The sequence below is a fragment of the Lutra lutra genome, chromosome 2, assembly GCF_902655055.1.
Source record: "Lutra lutra chromosome 2, mLutLut1.2, whole genome shotgun sequence".
In the NCBI taxonomy this organism is placed as follows: Eukaryota; Metazoa; Chordata; class Mammalia; order Carnivora; family Mustelidae; genus Lutra; species Lutra lutra.
In genome coordinates this window covers 174684355-174704317 of record NC_062279.1, presented here as the reverse complement: position 1 = coordinate 174704317, position 19963 = coordinate 174684355, and the positions used below count along the sequence as shown (strand labels likewise).

The 19963-nt window shown below is 38.5% G+C and overlaps 1 protein-coding gene across 2 annotated transcripts in view; it reads left to right on the top strand.

The window, feature by feature from the left end:
• The first annotated feature begins 1296 nt into the window (after positions 1-1296).
• Positions 1297-19963, top strand: part of SMIM14 (small integral membrane protein 14) — a 76919-nt gene continuing 58252 nt past the window's right edge. Inside the window, exon 1 of one of the 2 annotated variants that reach the window (XM_047719138.1) lies at positions 1297-1569. The gene's annotated coding sequence lies outside the window, so the exon portion shown is untranslated. The remainder of the gene's footprint in view (positions 1570-19963) is intronic. The other variant, XM_047719139.1, reaches the window with a different exon arrangement.

Below are 19963 nucleotides of genomic sequence, written 5' to 3'. Positions count from 1 at the left end.
CTGCTATATAGTATCAGCACATGAACTTCATTAGAGCATTAGATCCCACCTCAAGCTCTCTAACTTTGAGGAAACAGAGTTCAAGATGGCAGATTAAGGCCAAGAAGTTTGACTTCTACTTATTGGTAATCTGTAAATTAATGAAGAAACACTTTGAGTTTTACCAAAAACTTTTAATTTTCTAGACATCTTTATCTGTGTGCAATATCCGCGTGCATTAAAAAGATCTTGCAGACTATACTACTAACTTGCTGAAGGTGACTCAGGCGAGAGGATTTACAGAGTGGCTGCGTAGAAATTCAGAGAGGTGAAAAGATCAAGTCACAGTAAGGAAGACAGTTTTTTACAGCTAACTTTCACCTCTTCTCCAAGACAGGTGGAGGATATGCCTCTGTGAAACCTGTTTGGAACTTTCGCTTTTATTTTGCCTCTGGTCCTGTTCTAATTAAAGTTTGTTCATTCGTGGACCTAAAACAGAGTAGCCCTAGGTTTTGCCATTCTGGGAAATTTCCAGGGCACCAAAGGTTTAGCTGGGAGACTAGGAAGGCCAGAATGGGGATGGAGGAAGGACCAAACTAGTTCCCAAAGAAGCGAGGTTTTTACCCCCCAAATAGTATCCTTATTCTGGCAACAAAGGCTAAGGGCTGCTGTCCAACAGAGCTTCCCCCGCTGCCCATTCCCCATCTCCCGACCAGCAGCAAGCTATGGTTGGTGACATATTCCCTTTAATATTTCTCTTGAGCTTGATTTTGGATAGCTTTTTGGGTGCAAAAACGTTAGATCGGGTAAAGGGGATTCAATAACTGCTATATTTGACATACATTTGTGCATCGAACTAAATTCTCATCTCCAATTTTCACCCGGGCCTAAGTGAGCCAAAAAACCCCCCAGCCCCTTCCCCCCACATAACCAAACCAAACCAAACACTACACCATACACACGCAAAACAAAAACCCCACAACTCTACAGAGGTACCCTTTCTTAGCAGACACGAACTTGCGCCCACCTCTGCTTCTCCCCTCGCTATTCTAAGGGCTCGGGTCAGAGAGAGCCAGCAAACCAGGCAAAGGGAGACGCACAGCAAAGGACATCGTTCACCAAAGACGAAACAGAGGTTACTCCGGCCAGTTCAACAGACGCGGGGCCTCGCCCTCTTCACTTCACTGCGCTCGGCCCCACCCCTCCCAACCGGAACTGCAACCCCCGCGCTCTGCGCCCCCACGAATAGCGTGTGGCTCGCGCCCGTAGCGAGCGCGCCCGCCCCGCCTACCCCGACGCACTGGGCAGGCGCAGGGCGCGCGCATGCTCCGCAGGCGGACCGCTGGGGTCTCGAGTCGCTGCAATCTGTTGCGCCGCCGCCCGCGGGAGCCGGCAGATCCGGGTCTCGTGGCTTAGAGTGACGTGGTCAATCGAATCAAAACAGAGGAGGGGAGGAAGCCAGCGGCCAGGAGCAGCACCCGCCGCGGCGTCCCGAGCAGCCGCAGCGTTCCGGAAGCTTCAGGCGGTCTTTCTGCCGAACCTTGGTCCCGGCCCCCATCCTCCCCGCCCCGTCGGTTGTTGTCTGGGCGGGTGAGTGTCTCCCCCTCTACCACCGCCGTTTTCCGGCCCACCTTCCCCTCACCCTGATTTTCTTGGGGGCTCCTCAGGCTCTGGGGGACTGCGGCGGCTGCGGCAGAGCGGGGCTGGCTTCTCGGGCTCCGTGGTTCTCCGGCCGGTCTGGTGACTCTGCACCGGGAGAAGCCCGCTGCTGCTGAGCCCGCTGCCCCCCCCGGCGAAGAGCGAGGCAGAGAGCCTGCAATTTGGCTTTCTCTGCAGGAAACCAGAGTCGGGGCTTAGCCGGAAAGTGGACGGTAGCCACGGGTGGTTTTATTTTTAGGGCAAGACAGTCAGCTCGGGTGGAGGCGTATAATGGAGTAAAAAGAAGAGAGTCGTAGCTGGAAGGAAGAACCCACAAACCCTGAAATCCACACTGTATCATTTACCTCTCTTTCTCTAGGTTTGATGAATTCATTAGGATGCGTCCTTTGTTGTGATTGATGAGACAGGAAAGCTGCCTTCCAGAAAGCGGGAGCTTTTTTAGTCCTTATTGTGCGAATTGAAAGTATTCCTTATTTCTGTTTGTTCAGTAAGTGGAACCAGAGCTGACAGTACAGAGGTACTTTATAAGACATAATGTGCGATAAACTGGTTACCGGAGCACTTGAAGTCCAGTGTTGCCGTTTAAAGCCAAAGTTTTCCAAAGTGGCTGCTTCTACGTGTGTTTGGATTTTAGCCAAGATGATGTTTGTTAGCTGTAGAAAGTCAGTAGGGTGTTTTGAGTTGTCCTAGTTTGCAGAATCGAAGATCTGGCCTTAATAAGAGAAGGTGTCTTGGTTTTTGCATTGCGAGTCGAGTGAGCCTCACGCCCGTAATACCTGCGTTTGTTGAAGAGCCCTTCCAATTTTTGTGTTATTGTCAGAAACCGTTGGCAGCTCTACATACACAATAACTTGGATGGTGTAAGCCCTTTCAGGTGTTTTGGCCTTGAGACTTAGGAGGCGGTTTCTTGGCCCAGTTCAGTGGAGATTGTAGAAAGCTTGTGTTCCCTTCCACTTCAGGTGATCTGCCACGCAGATTCCTCTGGTGTAGCTTGCTTCAAGCCCTGCGGTCCTCTGCACCCCTGGACTGCACAAAGGAGACCAAAGGGCCGAACCTCCTTTTCGCCCTAACTTGGAAACCCCACCCCCCTTTATTTTTGTCCCCAGAGAACTGGTTGAGGTGTTCCTTTAGTAAATGGCAAGAAAGAACAGCAGAAGTATGTGCTAATTGATTGCACCTTATGAAATTCAGGAAGAGTACTTAGGCATTTAGCCCGCTTCCTTGAAGAGTGTATCCTTGTGTGGTAGATCCTGGGCCTCTTAACAGATTTCTTTCTCCTGTGTGCTGTGTGTGCAGTTCAGATCTTTTTTCTTAATACCACAGTTGGAATCCTGCTGATTTAGATAAATGAAATTAGGTTTCCTTGAAGTGGGTTTGTTTGTTTTTTTTAACCTTTTATGTAATGTGAACTGAATATTCTGGTTTACATGAAATAGTTTATAATTGGAGAATTATTACAGTGAATAAGGAAAAAAAGAAAATAAGTTATTGATAATCCTGCCATCCAGAGATGATCAAAATGTTCGCAGTGATTTATATCCTTCCAGACTTCTTTTTTGCAGTTATACATTTTACACAAAAGTGGTATTATACTGCATATGCTTTTCTGTAACCTGTTCTAACTACGTGGTAGTACTTTGGAGTAAGAATTTATGTTTTGGTGGAGAGGGACTTTTGGGCCTTAAATTTTAGGGTATATTCATTGTGTGTTTGCCAATCCCTAATGATTAAAATAATTGTTTTATTTTTTTTTTAAAGATTTTATTTATTTGAGAGAGAGAGAGAAAGAGAATGAGCAGTGGGGAGAGGCAGAGGAAGAAGCAGGCTCCCCTCGGACCAAGGAGCCTGATAGGGGACTAATCCCAGGAGGGATCATGACCCTATCCAGACTCTTAACCGACTGAGCCACCCAGGCGTCTCTAAAATCGTGGTTTTAAAAGATTTCCTCCCAGACTTCCTTGATAACATTAAGAAGTTAACGTGCATTGTGTGTCACTGTAATGTTTTCTTGTTTAACTCGTGGGAGAGCAGGGACAGAATAGCCTAAGCTGACGATAGAAAGTTTAAAAGGGTTTTACTGATCTAGTGATTTGATTCAGGTAAAGCATTAGTTCTGTTCCATAGCTACACTATGCTCCAAATGCTGACCACCTGGCCAGGCCTCTGTCCGTGAGTCCCGAAAGATTTTACTTTATGAATCCCACTTGAGGGTGTTGGGTGTATACCTGTTTAGCCCAGTGCCTTCTTGGTGGTGCCAAAAGAAAAGGAAATGTCCCCTTCACTTCAACTTCAGAGGATAAATATTTATTAGAAAGTATCCTAAATATGCTATTAACCGTTCACGTTCCTTAATCATAAACATACCTAAAACCTTAAATCTCAATTTTTATTCTGTATCTCTTTGATAATGAATCCCAGATGCTTACTACTTATTTTGCAACTTAGTTCTTTTTCTCTGATTTGCATTTAATTATAGTGTTTAATATATGTATTCTAAATTTGGCCACTACTTCCCTTTGCTACCGCTTCCACTTTTGCCAGCTTTCACTATCTCTTACCTGGCCTACTGTATTAACCTCCTGGTCTCCTAACCTCCACTTTGTCTTTTTGTGGTGCATTCCCCTTACCACAGCCTAAGAGATCTGTTAAAGTGCAAATCAGATTATGTTACCCTTTTTTTGGAAAGCCTTCCATCATGTTCAGAATAAAATCCACACTACATGTTCTGGCCCTGCCTCCTTCCCTTAACTCACCATATATCCCTCTGCTTAGATTAGTATCCCGGAGCCTGGCCATGTCAGTTTCTTCCTGTTTTCCAGCCCTACTGGCACTGTCGCTGGAACTTGCCAGGCTTGTTCCTGCCTTAGGGCATTTACACTTGCTGTGCCCTGTGGCTTCAATATTCTCCAGATCTTGCTGTGGCTGATTCTATCATGTCATTCAAGTCTCAGTTCAGATGTTTCTTTTTTTTTTTTTTAATTCTTTTTTTAAAAGAGTTTATTTATTTATTTGACAGAGAGATACAGTGAGAAAGGGAACACAAGCAGGGGGAGTGGGAGAGGAAGAAGCAGGCTTCCCGCTGAGTAGGGAGCCCGATGTGGGGCTCAATCCCAGGACTCTGGGATCATGAACTGAGCTGAAGGCAGCCACTTAACGACTGAGCTGCCCAGGTGCCCCCAGATGTTTCTTTGAGAAGATTACTCCCTAATTATCTCTCCATTCTCTTATTTTCTTCATAACATTTTGTACTATCTGGAATTTCCTTATTTATATATTCTGTTTCCTATACTAGAAATTCATCTGAGAGAATGGGGACCTTGTCTATCCTTCTCACTGTAGGAACTCAGTGTATGTTAGTTGAATGAATGAACTTGCTGAACAGGTGTGTATTCCTCTTGAACATACTGTTTTAGATAAGTTCTTTGAATGGGAGAACCCTTGATTTCAACCTTTTTTTTTTTTTTTTCTTTAAATAGGGTAGTACCTTGATTCTCTTACTTGATGTTTGGGCTAGAGAATGGCCACATTCTATTTTATGTTTAATTTTTTATTCCCCCCACATTCTGCTTTAGTTTTGTAGAATTAATCCCTGGGAGGAAAGGGTCCTAGGAATCTGCATTTTCAACAAGCCCTTGAGGTGATTTTAATGCATATTAACGTTTAAGAATGTCTCTTGATATTGTAATGGCTTTTCTCTGGGAGATTACTTCATGCTTTATAGTAGTAATGATAGCTACCATTTTGGGGAACACTTTTATATGTTAAGTACTATGCTAAAAAATTACATGTTTTTTCATTTAATTGCAGAACAACTCAGGTAGGTCTACTCCCATTTTACAAGTGAAGGAACTGTGACATAGTAAGTGGCAGAAAGTTGGATTTGAATACGTCTGTTAATCACTGTACTTGACTGCCTCTGAACTAGAGTTTAGAACTGTACACAGTACTTTGGTTTGAAGGGCCATCTTTTTGTTAAGGGCGAGATAGTGTATTCTGTCCCATTTCCAATCCAGTCCTTAATGAAGTCCATTGTTTTGTTGGGCTTTTTAACTGAAGTTTCACAGGCAAAGTTGCAGAAGATGACCTCTGCAAACACTCCTAGGTCTTCCTGCTTTGTTGTATTGAGAGCCTATCAGGCTTAAATTTTAAGTATTTGAAGTGTTTTCTCCTTCCTGTGCATTACCTTGTGTTCCACACATCAGAAACCTGTCACTTTCTGTCTGCTTGTATAGTCATTTGAATTTTTCCTACATTTTCTCCATTGAGTTGGGTGATTTACTACTTGGGACTATTACTTGATCATCGTAAACTGAATAGATTTCTCACTGGAAGACCCCTTTCCAAATGAGTTTTAAAAAAATTTAAATTTGTTTGGTGTGTTGGTTTTTTTAAGGTGGGGGAACTTAATCTAGAGAAATACTGTCTGTCTTTAGTCTCTTCCCAGTTTTTAAGCCTGGCTGTTATCTGTGGAGGCTCAGGTCGCACATGACCTTTACCCGAGCTCTGTCCTTGCCCACCTCAGGCTTCTGTAAATAGCCATATGTCTGCTCCCATCACTTCACCTTTTGTATTTAATTGTCGGTGGCTATCTGGCCTATTTCATTGGGAGGCCCATGAGGTCAGGGAGGACCAATTAGATAATCTGTAGGCTTGTTGATGGAATAAATAAATGAAGAAAGATCACAACTTTAATCTATGCTTGTAAAAGATGGTACATTGCTGAAAGGAATTATTTGTGATCTTTTCCCATATAATTTAATAGGAGTTAGAACAAAACTTCAATATAAGATACTAAATTGTCTAAGTTGGTACTGACAAATAGTGCTCTATTAGTATATGGAGTGTAAAGATTCTGCAAAAAGTTTTGCACTCCCAACTGTTCTTTGTTATATTTTGGCTATATATTAGGATTTTTTTAAGATTATAAAACTTCTGGGGCACCTGGGTGGGGCTCAGTTAAGCGTCTGCTTTAGGTTCAGGTCATGATCCTGGGGTCCTGGGGTAGACCAGGGGGGGAGTCTGCTTCTCCCTCTCCCTGTTCCTCTTGGCTGCTCGCTTTCACTTGCTCATTCAACTAAATAAATAAAATATTTAAAAAAATCATAAAACTTCTGAGACTATTAACTGCTATAGGCTTATAAGTTAACGGTATTCTTTTGGTTTGTATTTATGTGTATATTCATGCTTTGGTCCACATAATAAATACTAACCATATGAATAATTGTTTCTGTAGTTGGGCACATACGAGTAGATCTTGCATCTGTGTAAAGGGCATTGTGGGCATTTTCAAAGCCATTTTGAAAAGTGGCTGAAAATTATTTTGAGTCTGAAATTAAAATACAGTTACCTGGTTGAATATCAGTAATAATGGCATTGACTATTTATGGCGATATTTGCCAGTCCCTTGAGTTCCTTTGCATACTTTATGTTTACCTGTCACATCAGTTCTCTAAATCAGATTGTTATCCCTAATTTACACGGAAAAGAGGAAATAGGCTCTGGCGAGTTAGGTAAGTTGCCCAGGGTAAAGGCCCTGGTACTATTGGGATTCAAACCCAATTTTCCCTTGACCTTGGACTTTGTTGTAACGGTATTGACTAGTCTTTTGTCTTACAGATTCCTAGAAGTTATAATAAGTAAACCTACTTGTTATAACTGTCAGAATACACTAGTAGAACTACTTTCATGAATTGATTTGTTCTATTTAAACCTGAACTGGATATGGATTTCTTCTTTTTTCTTTAAAAAAAAAAAAAATTTTTTTTTTTTTTCCAATGTATTCGACAGAGAGAGAGAGAGAGAGAGATCACAAGTAGGCAAAGAGGCAGGCAGAGAGAGAGGGGAAAGCAGGCTCTTTGCTGAGCAGAGAGCCCGATGCGGGACTCTATCCGAGGACCCTGAGATCATGACCTGAGCCGAAGGCAGAGGCTTAACCCACTGAGCCACCCAGGCACCTTGGATATGGATTTTTAATCGCCTCTCTTAACACGAGACATCCTTGTTACTGAAAAGCTGCAAGAGATAGTAGTATATGAAGCCCCAAACAACAAAATCTATAATCTAATTCAGAAGTTAACTCTGTATGTGTATTTTCTTCCAGTGTTTTATTTATTTATTTAAGATGTATCTTTGGTGTAAATGAGATACAGTACTCACATAAGCTTGTGTCTTCATTTTGTTTTGTTTTAGGTTTTTTTTTTGTTTGTTTATTTAGCTTAATGAGCTTTTTTTTTTAGTAACCTCTACACCCAATGTGGGGCTTGAACTCACCATCCCCAGATCAAGAGTCACATGCTCTTCAGACTGAGCCAGTCAGGCATCCCTTTACTGGCTACATTTTAGAAGATATTTTGAATAAACTGATTACTGGAGGTTTTCAGTTAATGTTGAACATGTATGTAGTTTCCAGTTTTTACCATTATAAATGATATTGTGATGAACATTGGTTTTAAAAGTTAACCTCAGCTCTGAATAATTAGAGTAACCGGTCTAATAATTTTTAAAAAGTTATATTTAAGACATTTTAGTGATTTGAAATGTAATGACTTTAATCATAACTTGACAGGTGTATACCACATGCATGTACTTATACTTCCTAGAAAATTTACATGAGAGTTTTTAATAGACATTGCCTCAGAGGAGAGGCAAGTACCTTTTACTTTGCCTTTTTTTTTTTTTTAACCTTTTTGTATTTGAATTTTAAAACTGTAAATGTGTATTGCTTTTAACAAAATTGTTTCTTTGAAAAATTAAAATCTTGGTTCTAAACTAATACTCAATTTAAAAATATATAATAGGGTTTATATTTTGTTTATAACATTTTAAACTTCAGTGCTTTGTTTTGGAGAAAGTTACCTTCTCATTGCTTATTTTCATATTGACTTTTCATTTCCTTTTTTAAATTTAGATCAAAGCACAGATGTCTCAGCTTTGTAAAAATACAAAATGAAGCTGGTTTTTGCTTGACTGCACTCATTGACAAGTACTACATGTATAGTGTTTCCAGAATTTAACAGCTAATATAGATGTTTCAAGTCAGGATAGGAGTGCAGTAAACATCCTCATGGTATGTGCACCAGACTTAAAGGTCAGTGTTCTGGCTGCTATCTTGTTTTATCTTACAACATACTTTTAAGAATACAAGTTTTTTTTTTTTTTTTTGGCATAGTATGTATTTTATTTCTTACTCTTAGCAAAGGTAATATAAAAGAACGTGACCTGCTTAAAATTTTGAAGACTTTAAAAAAAACTGTGATGTTTATTCAAATTTCATTTTTTGATAATGTTGGTTTCTTTATCTCAGTGGTTCTGAGCATTTTTCCTGTCATTGTGAATGGCATTTATGTGCATCTATGTATAGAAATGTTATCTTGCCATAACATTATTGAGAGGAGTTACATGAGGTGGGAGAACTCCTTTCTGTTCAAGAAATCATATAGGCAAGCTGATGAATGAGATAAAAAATCTTGATTCCACTCTTATTTGAATGATGTAAATCATTCACAAACTTATTACTTGTGATTTACTTCACAATTTCAGAACACAGTGATATTTTGTAATACAGCTACTGAAAACTGTTTTCTTAACTATGTAACTTCTATCCACTATGATTTGGGATGACATCGTATGGAATTTTTATGTCATCTTCTGTTGAATTTTTGTTTCTAACTTAGGAAAAACAGTCTTTTTTCCTTAGTTTAAAATTTTCTTATTCAGAATCTGACTTCCGTACTTTTGAATAGAAACTTTATTTTATTTTATTTTTTTTAAGATTTTATTTACTTATTTGACAGAGAGAGAGATCACAAGTAGGCAGAGGCAGGCAGAGAGAGAGGAGGATGCAGGCTCCCTGCTGAGCAGAGAGCCTGATGCGGGCCTTGATCCCAGGACCCTGGGATCATGACCTGAGCTGAAGGCAGAGGCTTTAACCCACTGAGCCACCCAGGCGCCCTTGAATAGAAATTTTAAAAAACATTTCAGAGTATGAAAATTTTGGTTATGATATTGGTTATGGTATTTGGTTATGATATGATATATGATATGAATATAAACAAAGATCATTTGTTTGAAAAGTTTTCTTTGTTTGACCATTCATGATAAATCTTACCCCAGACCTTGAGAGAATCTTCGGGATTGTACAAAAGTAAAAAACAGCCAGAAAAGGAAATTCATAGGTGAGGGACCAAGATTCAGAACAGAAGACTTCTTTCTGCTCTTTTTCTTTTATGCAGAAGAGTGATAGCTGAGCCTCACGGGAATACAAACATACCAAAGCAGTATACAGAGATCTTGGGCTGAGATTTGAGGATAAATTTCAAATCTAAGGGCTTAGAGTTGAATTGGCCTAGAGCATTTTATAGCTTAAAAAGCACTCTTACACATTCTCATTTGATCCTCAAAACAACCCTAAAAAAAACCCTTTAAAAAGATAAGTTTCTGTTATCATGCCTGTTTTATAGATAGTGAAACTGAAGTCACAGAGAAACTAATTTATCCTTTTCTCAGTAGTGCCGTAACTTGAATCATATATCTAAGATGAACTCTTTCTGCTATCCCATGATGTTTTAGCCTAAGGTGATTCCTAGAATACAGTCAAATAGGTAAGGGAGGAAAAAGGTCACTGAGGAAAGAGACGGTAGCGTCTCAGACATAGGAAAATAGGGTCACATTAACTGAGTTTCCAGAAGAGTGGTGGCAGCCCTGGGGATGGACCTATAACAGAGTCGCATGCTGCGGAGATGTGGAGTAGTTGAAGAGCTGAGGAAATTCTTGATGACCTCCAAGTGTTAAGCTTTCAGAAGCAATGGGATAGAAGGTTAGTTGAGGAGAGTAGTTCTTTTCTTCGATTTTGAGCTTTCTCCTGAGAAGTCATTTGTCTGTGACATTTATTTTGGCTGTTAATTATATGCTGGTATGTAATTATTATTCTGTGAGTTAATTATAATTAATAATTAACTTGATTGCGGGCTCTTAGAGGTAGGGGATGCCTTTTATTTCTTTTATATCCTCCTCTAAATTCCTCTTCCAGTTACTTAGTCCCCTGAAACTTGTTAGATATATCCTTCCGAGGAAAGGAGAACTAAGAGAAGACATGGGTTTGAATCCCATGTCTGCTTGGTGATGTTGGGTAAGTCGCTGAAGCTGTCTGGGCCTCAGTTCTTTTGTTTTTAAATGACTAGGTGAGAACTGCTGCGCTCCCAAAGTTTTAATAGTACAACTTGTCAGGTTGTGATTTGTTGAATTATGAGTAAGCAAAGACTTGTCATTCTCTAATATATATCTTATCCATACAGTGATGTCTTACGTAATAAGCCTGTTAGTCACATTCATCTTGTTTCTTGTATACATTAGCATTCCACTCTGTGGAAAGTAAGTATTTTGTTGTTATCCTTTCTAGCCTGCTTTAGTTTTTTCCTTTTGAATAGTATGCTCTCTCTGAAAGGGTGTTTTAAAGGTTTTGTTATAGTAAAAATATTTTGTAAGAATTTCAGAGTTTGGTCTTAATTGTATTTTCTCTTGTAAATGGCTCTTGGTGGAACAGTATAGGGTCACCCTGTTGGGATCGGTACAGGAAATACAAGGAATTTGTAACTATAATTGCTTGGCTATTAATTTGAGTTTTAGAACTTGTCATGATAGAATCCACAGAGTCTTAACTCCTAAGAACAAAGAATTGTGACTATTTAGGCTATATAATGGGGTTTATTTCAACATTTAAATTTTTAAAATGTCTTACTTCTCCCAGGCATAGCTTTAGCACAATTTTTAGTAAATGATTGACTAATTTGAACTCGTGTCTGCATCCTTTCCTTTCCCGTTTCCCATCAGAGATGCAAATGTGTTTAAAAGTATGTCATTAGTAAGAAGTAATAGGAAGTCAGTTGATAGTTATGTAATTTCTGTATTGCTCCGAAGGGATCTTTGTAAGAGTGAAACAAATGTTGGTAGCGGGATTGGTCATATTGGACAGATGTAGAATGAGTCCTGATCAGGAATTTACATTGTGACTTCCTGTGCAGAGTTTATCTCAGATGTGTGACCATGGTCAAATTGCTAGCTTCCCTGAACCTATTTTCCTCATTTAAAAACAGGGATAATTCTGCTTTGACTTTGTCAGAAGGACTGTTGGTAGCATGTAAAAGTACTTAGCCATTATACAGGCAGATATAAACTATAGGTATGGCTATGTTTGAGATCATTTTACAATAAAAGAATAGAGCAAGCGAATGTGTTACAAAGAAGTGTTGTATTTGAGTGAACTTGAACATCTTATTACATTGAGATGTTGGGTCATCAGATGAAAGTAATCCCAAATGGTAGTATATTAGTCTGTAGCATCATAATGTTAGTATTACTAAGTGATAGACAAATATTTTGTTCTCCATGTTTAATATGAAAGGTAGCCAAAGTTTGGGGATATCTCTACCCTTTCATTTGGTCCATTGTCTGATTTACTACTGGATAAAAACTTCTGCATAAAAACTTGGGGTCAGAAAGGTGTTTCTAGAAGAAAATTATTTTTAGAGGTGAGCAGTTATCTCTGTGATATAATTGGGAATAAGGTTAAAAATAGAGTAGAAAGCAAACTGAGGTGTAGGCTCCCTAAGTGCCCTGGAGGCAGTTCTAGCAGTTTCTGGCATATTTCACTTTCTCGGTTTTATAACTTTGGAGCTCTCATCAGTAGAATTGTTGCTTTTTAGAAAAAAAATAGAATGCTTATTCTGAGTTCCCCATTTCACTGACCATCATCTCTATTTTCTGTTAAAAAAAAAACAAATTATATGCATTCTAAATTGTTACTTTGCTTTTTGCTCTTGCTGTGGGTTTTTATTTTTTAAATGGAAAGAATTTTGATACCATTGTTGATCACTGTAAAGATTTGGTTGGCTATTTGAAAAGATGATTTCATCATAAATCACTTTCTTAAAATCACAATAGAAGATAATTTCCATCCTCTGACCTTGAATCAACCTTGGTTACCCATGCTTTTTCAAGAAGAGCCCCCTATGTTTGCCTGGGGGGAAACAGAAGAATGCTTTGTTTTTCTGTAACACTATATTTACATTTTAATTTTTTTAAAAGATTTTATCCATCTGTTTTTGAGAGAGTGTGCATGCAAACATGAATAGGGTGGGGGAGGGGCAGAGGGAGAAGCAGACTCCCCACTGTGCAGGGAGCCCAATAACAGACTCAAGCCCAGGACTGGGGATCATGACCATAGCTGAAGGCATATGCTTAACTCACTAAGCCACCCAGGTGCCCTGTATAAAATTACTTTAAAAAGATCTTAAATATGTTTGAAATTTTTGGTGCTAAAAGATAAAATAGTACAATGAGTCCTTGTGTACTCATCACTTGGCTTCAGCAATTATTTAACTCATGGTTGTTTTATTTTGTCTATACTTCTCCCTTTGCATTTTCAACTAGATCTCAGGCATTATCTCTCTTTGACTGAAAATACCTAGAGGGATCTCTCAGAGATCAGGACTCTTTTTAGATGTGCTAATTGACATTGTAATTATGCTAAAAAAATTTTTTTAGTAATTCCTAAATGTCCTTTGATCCAGTCATTGTTCAAAGTTTCTGGTTCTTGCATAAATGTTCTTTTATAATGTTTGTTTGAATCAGGATTCAAGCAAGGTCTGTACATTGCAATTTGATTAATGTCTCCTAAATCTCTTCACCATATCCCTGCCATATTTTTGTTTATTTACTTCTTGCCATTTATTTACTGATAAATCTTAGTTTTCCTGAATTTAGGTGCTGCATCCAAAGTTTTTTCCTTATTCAAAGAGTTGATACATGATCATTATAGGATACTTGAAATGAATAAAGTGGAAAGTAAATTCCTGTCACCCAGAGACACCCAGTGTTGAACTTCTGGTATACATTCTTTCAACTTTTTTGAGCATGTGTTTTCCTGTGCTTTTTAACCATGTGCATGTGCTATGCTTATTTTTATATCCTATTTGATATACTTTAATATTGTGTTGTGATCATTTCCCCATGTCATTATGAAAGAAAATGAAACATTTGGCTGCATGATACTTTGCAGTATGTATCATAATTTAAACATTCCCTTTTACCCAGACGTTTAGATTATTCCAATTTTTGACTCTTATAAAATTATGAGAACCATCTTTGTACATAAATCTTTGTATTTTAGATTTCTTTTTTTTTGATAGAAGCAGAATAATTCAGAGGGCATGAATATTTTTTAACTTCTGGATTCATTTTGCCATAATAGTTATTATAATTTTTAATCTCAAATACAGTCTGTAGCTTACTTAAGAATCTGTTTGCATATGCTTATGTTATTAAAATGCCTTTGCCAGCCATATTAGTCAGATGTGTTTTTTTCCCAGTTCTTTTGCTCTTTTTATTTTATTTGGGATTTTCTTCTTCTTTTTTAATGCACACGGTATTATATTGTAAATTTGTTGGTATTTTCCATTGTATGTAGTAGTTCTTCCACAGTGATCAAATATTCAACTAAATTGTCTTCTAGAGTTACTGATAGGTTTTTTTCCTTTTTACTTGCTAGGAGGTTTTCCTAGGACCATTTATTAAAATATTGATCCTATTATTTGTAATTCAGACTTTGATGTATAAATAAATACATTTCGTGGTTGGTATGTTCAGAAAATTCTGTAAGAATTTATTTATTATTTACTAGGTCGTATTATCTCTTATCCTTCTGCTTCCTCCACCTTCTCTTTTCCTCCTTACCATCCCAGCTATTGTGTATATCCAGATGTCTTTGATTCTGCATGTGCCTTCGGAAAATGCCTTGTAACAAAACTAGTCCAGTCCTTGTCTTTTTCCTCTTGTTCTTTTTTAATGTATATTTTAGAAATGAATTTAAAAGTGAATTCCCATTTGCCTTTATTTTAAACTCAATTTGACAAAACATCATATCAACATTAGTAGTTTGTGGTATTTACAGTTTCAGTATTTTGATTTTCTTGTTAAAGCTTCCACCGGAGGGTGAGTAGGAGAAAGGAATGGTAAACTTTTTTTTTTTTAATTTAAGTTTTTAATTTTAATTACAGTATAGGAAATATGCAGCATATGTTAGTTTCAGGTGTACAATATAGTGATTCAGCAGTGTGATACAAGTGCTCATCATGATAAACGTACTCTTTAGGGAAAGGTAAACTTTTCCAAACTGAGTTTGCAAAGAATGATTACACCACATTTAGGGGAGAGGCTGATTTTAGAAGTACCCATTGTGTGGTCCATTATATACTTAGTCATTCATTTCTTGTTGATGATGGAATTTGGTTCATTTTGTAATACATTTATTTAAGTTTAGAAACCTTTATGTGTATATATATACACACACACACACATATATATGTATGTATACATATATATACCCACACATACATATGCGTACATATATATATACAAACCTTTATATATATGTATGTATACATATATATACACACACACATACATATGCGCTCACACACTTTTTTTTTTTTTTTTTGGAGAGAGGGAGAGAGGGAGGTGGGGAAGAGGGAGAGGGAGAGAATCTTAAGCAGTCTTCTTGCCCAGCATGGAAACCAACATGGGGCTCAGTCTTACAACCCTGAGATCATGACCTGAGCCAAAATCAAGAGTCACATGCTTAACCAACTGAGCCACCCAGGTGTCCCACCTTTTATTATATAAACTCTAGCCAACAAATTCAGCGATGACAAAGGGTCAGATGAGGATTAAGAAGATTTAGTATATTCAGTCCAAGAGAAAATTGAGATGCAATTATTTGTTCCTAGAGCTAATAGTTCTGGTAGGGGGAAGAATAAAAACCTTACTATATGGTTATTGTTTTAAAAAGTAAATATTTTGGGGGGGTGCCTGGGTGGCTCAGTCATTAAGCCTCTACCCTCCGCTCAGGTCATGAGAATCCTGGGATCGAGCCCCACATCGGGCTCCCTGAATCAGCCTCCCAACTTGGCCAGAATCCTGCTTCTCCCTTTCCCACTCCCCGCTTGTGTTTCCTCTCTCACTGTGTGTCTCTCTGTCAAATAGATAAAATCTTTAAAAAATAATAATAAAAGCTAATACTTTTTGAACAGTTCAGAAGCCACAAAATGGTATATAGTGAAGTGTCCTTACTACTACTGCCTCCTAGCCACTTAGGCCCCCTTCCAGAGGCAACCAATTATGTAATTATTTTTACATACTAAATTCTTAAGGTTTTAGATCATTTGTGAACATAGATAAATTTTTATCTCTATAGATAAGAATTATATTTAAGTTTTTATTGTGGGAGTTTTGGCATCAGTCCTTAGTATTTTGGGTAGAATCATTTATTTAATGTACAAATGTTTACGTGTATATACAAGTTTACATATCCTTATGTAAATACATAATTGATTTGAGCAGTAAAATGTAGTATGACAACTTCTGAAAATGAGAAGATGTCATCTGATCACGTTAACAGAACCCGTACAGTCATTTTAACGTGGTGTAATTCTTCCCTGTGTTTAAATTCTGGGCATATAGTAATTCTACAATCTTTTCCCCCCTAACCACAAGAATTTCACATTGAGCATTCTGGATTCCGTACTCATTTCTTATGAGGGAAATGAATTTTCAGTAATACTGCTCTTGGAAGCAGGGCAGGGAACTAATCTTTATTGAAGAAGAGAGAAAACTAGAGATTGGCAACAAAGTAGGGAGGTTAAATAAGGGTACATATTATAATGCAGTCTTGGGAAAAATAAGGGAAAAATCAAGTTATACTAATTCTTGGTTTTTTACTTTTATAGGAAGATTTTATTTATTTAGCAGAGATAGATATAGGTAGAGAGGGAACACAAGCAGGGGGAGTGGGAGAGGGAGAACAGGCTTCCCACTGAGCAGGGAGCCTGATGCAGGGCTTGAACCCAGGACCCTGGGATCATGACCTGAGCTGAAGGCAGTTGATTAATGACTGAGCCACTTAGGTGTCCCATAATTCTGGGTTCTTAGACCTGATTTTCTTGGCTTTCCTTTTTTTTTTCTTTCTTTCTTTTCTCTTCTTTTCTTTCTCTTTTCTTTACTACTACTCCACCCCTCCTCCCCCTTTCCTTTCCCCTTTTCTCCCCCCCCCCCCACCGTGGGGCTTGAACTCATGATCCCAAGATTGAGTCACATGCCTTACTGACTGAGCCAGCCAGGTGCCCACTCCCCTCTTGCCGCTCCCCCATCCCCCCGCCTCTTTTTAAGGAATGGATATGAGATGTGTAGAGGATAAGTTGCCATTTTGTTATGTTTTGATGTAGGTACCAGGAGGATTTGTTTAAAAAAGGAAAGGAAAAGATCTTTCCAAGTCATGAATTCGGTTCATGATGGAACCTCAATGGAGCAGGGGCAGCAGAAGCCAGACTTCAGGTCATAAAATATAAAGTGATTAAGTGCTTGCTTGGAAGGTCAGAAATACCTAATACATAGTATTCTACCTTAAGTAAAAATTAATTTATTAGTCTCTTGGTAGAATTACAGGGAGGGTACTCCAAAAAATTTCTGGAGAACAGTGGATAATTGTGGAATTAATAGTACGTTGCCCAGTTTTGCTCATTTAAGATGGAGTGTCAGTAATAATCTGTTTCTTTTTATCATTTGCAAGGACTTCTAGGATCACCTGGAAGTAGTGTTAGTCTGCTTTGTCTTCTCTGGTTCTGTTACAGTTTTGTGTGCTTTCCTTGTATTTTGTTGTCCTTGACAGTTTTGAGAAGTATTGGTTAGGTATTTTATAGAATTCCTCTCAATTTGGGTTTGATGATATTTCTCATGATTAGACTTAGTGTGATGTTTTGGGGGAAGAATACCACAGAGGTGAACTACCTTTCTCATCACATCTTATTAAAGGGTACATGACAGCAACATGATTTATCACTAATGATGTATACTTTGATCTTTAGGTTAAGGTATATTTGCTAGGTTTCTCCACTATAAAGTCACCTTCTTTTTCTGTATTCTACCCGTTAGAAGTCAAGTCACTAAGTCCAGGACACATTCAAGGTCAGAGGAGAGTTAAGCTTTACCTCTTAAAGGGGTTAAATCTACTTAAATTATTTGGAATTCTTTGTGGAAGATTTATTCCTTTCCATCCTTCTGCTTTCCCTCCTCTGGTGGGAGTATTTAAAAATAAACCACAAATAACACACATCATCGGGGCGCCTGGGTGGCTCAGTGGGTTAAGCCGCTGCCTTCGGCTCAGGTCATGAGATCAGGGTCCTGGGATCGAGTCCCGAATCGGGCTCTCTGCTCGGCAGGGAGCCTGCTTCCCCCTCTCTCTTTCTCTCCCTGCTTCTCTGCCTACTTGTGATCTCTCTCTGTCAAATAAATAAATAAAATCTTAAAAAAAAAATAACACACATCATTGATATGAACATTTTTTTGGTCCTTTTTTTTTTTTTCCAATTTGTTTTTTAGTAACTCTGCACCCAGTGTGGGACCCAAACTCACAGCTCCTAGATCTAGAGTTCAAGAGTTGCCTGTTTTACAAAGGAGCCAGCCTGGCACCCCTATTGGTCTTGATACATATTGTCAGATTACTTTTCAGAATTTTGCAGCAGTTAGCTGCAGGACTATTAGTGTATGAGTAAACTTCCAGTGTACTTTTGTACTTTCTGTGTTTTGTTTTTTAAGTGAAAGTTCACATTAGTTTGCATGTATTTGATGATTTAGTTAAGGTGACCTTTTTTTTTTTTTTTTTTTTTTTTAAAGTAAACTCTACCTTCCAATTTGGGGCTTGAACTAAAGATCAAGAGTCGCATGTGCTGCAGACTGAGCCAGCCAGGTGTCCCAGGGTGACTTCTTCTGTTTGTTAATGAGCAATAGTGGCTTTTTTGGGAATTGTCTTTTCTCTTGGGCTTTACCTATTCCAGAAATTTTTTAGAGACTCTGATGGCTATTTTATTAGCTCTTTTGTCTCTTAGAGACTTAGATCTATCTACCATTTTGCTTACTGGCTCCTAATTTTTAATGATCTTCAGGGTTTTGTCTTTTATTTGCATTTCATGACCACATCCTTCTCGGTCCTATTGAATTTTTAAAAAATTTTTCCCTATTTCTGTTACATTTACCTACCTACTCATAGGAAATTTGCTATCCACTGGTAAAGCAAGAAGTAAACAGTTTAAGGCCATTTATAGGTAAAGGTCATGTACCAGTAGTTCCATTCCAACTTAGTGTGAGAACTGTTGCAGGTTAATTTAGCATATGACCAGATTATTTCCTTTAAAAATTCATGACTGAGTCTCCCAACCATTTTGTGTTAAAAGCATTTTTGAAATATTTACTGTTTTGCAGTGTGCTATAGAAATTGCTAACTCATTTGAAAATGACGTTTATAACCTTGAAACCTATGTTAACATTTTATTACATTTTGGAAATTTTTGTTACTCCTAGGTATTTGTAAAATTGCCTCTTTTATTTATTTATTTATTTTTAAAGATTTTATTTATTTATTTGACAGAGAGAGATCACAAGCAGATGGAGAGGCAGGCAGAGAAAGAGAGAGAGGGAAGCAGGCTCCCTGCTGAGCAGAGAGCCCGATGCGGGCCTCGATCCCAGGACCCTGAGATCATGACCTGAGCCGAAGGCAGCGGCTTAACCCACTGAGTCACCCAGGCGCCCGCCTCTTTTATTTTTTAAAGATTTAATTATTTATTTATTTGACAGAGAGAGACATAGTGGAGAGAGGGAACACAAGTAGGGGGAGTGGCAGAGGGAGAAGCAGGCTTTCCGCGGAGCAGGGAGCCTGATGCGGGTCTCCATCCCAGGACCCTGGATCATGACTTGAGCTCAAGGCATATGCTTAACGACTGAGCCACTCAGGCGCCCCAAAATTATCTTTTGAAAGAATTTAGAATATAATAGTTTCTTAAAAGGATCTAACCAAACCAAGTATTTTCTTCTGTAAGAGGAACAAAAATGAACACTCACATACACATACTAACATAGAAATGCTTTCCTCCTTAAATCTTTTTTTTTTTTTTTTAAGATCTTATTCATTTGAGAGAGAGAGATCACAAGTAGGCAGAGAAGCGGCAGACAGAGAGGGAACCAAGCTCTCCGCTGAGCAGAGCGCCTGACGCAGGGCTCTATCCCAGGACCCCAAGATCATGACCTGAGCCGAAGACAGAGGCCTAACCCACTGAGCCACCCAGGCGCCTCTCCCTAAATTTTTAATGTCTTGGAAGACATTTTTTGCCTTCATGTGAGTCCTTAACCTCTATGGCAACAAAAAATAGTTCCAAAATGAAAGAGCTTAAGTAAAATTACCTAAAGATAATCTAGGGTTTATTGTTAGTGTGTTAGTTAAAAC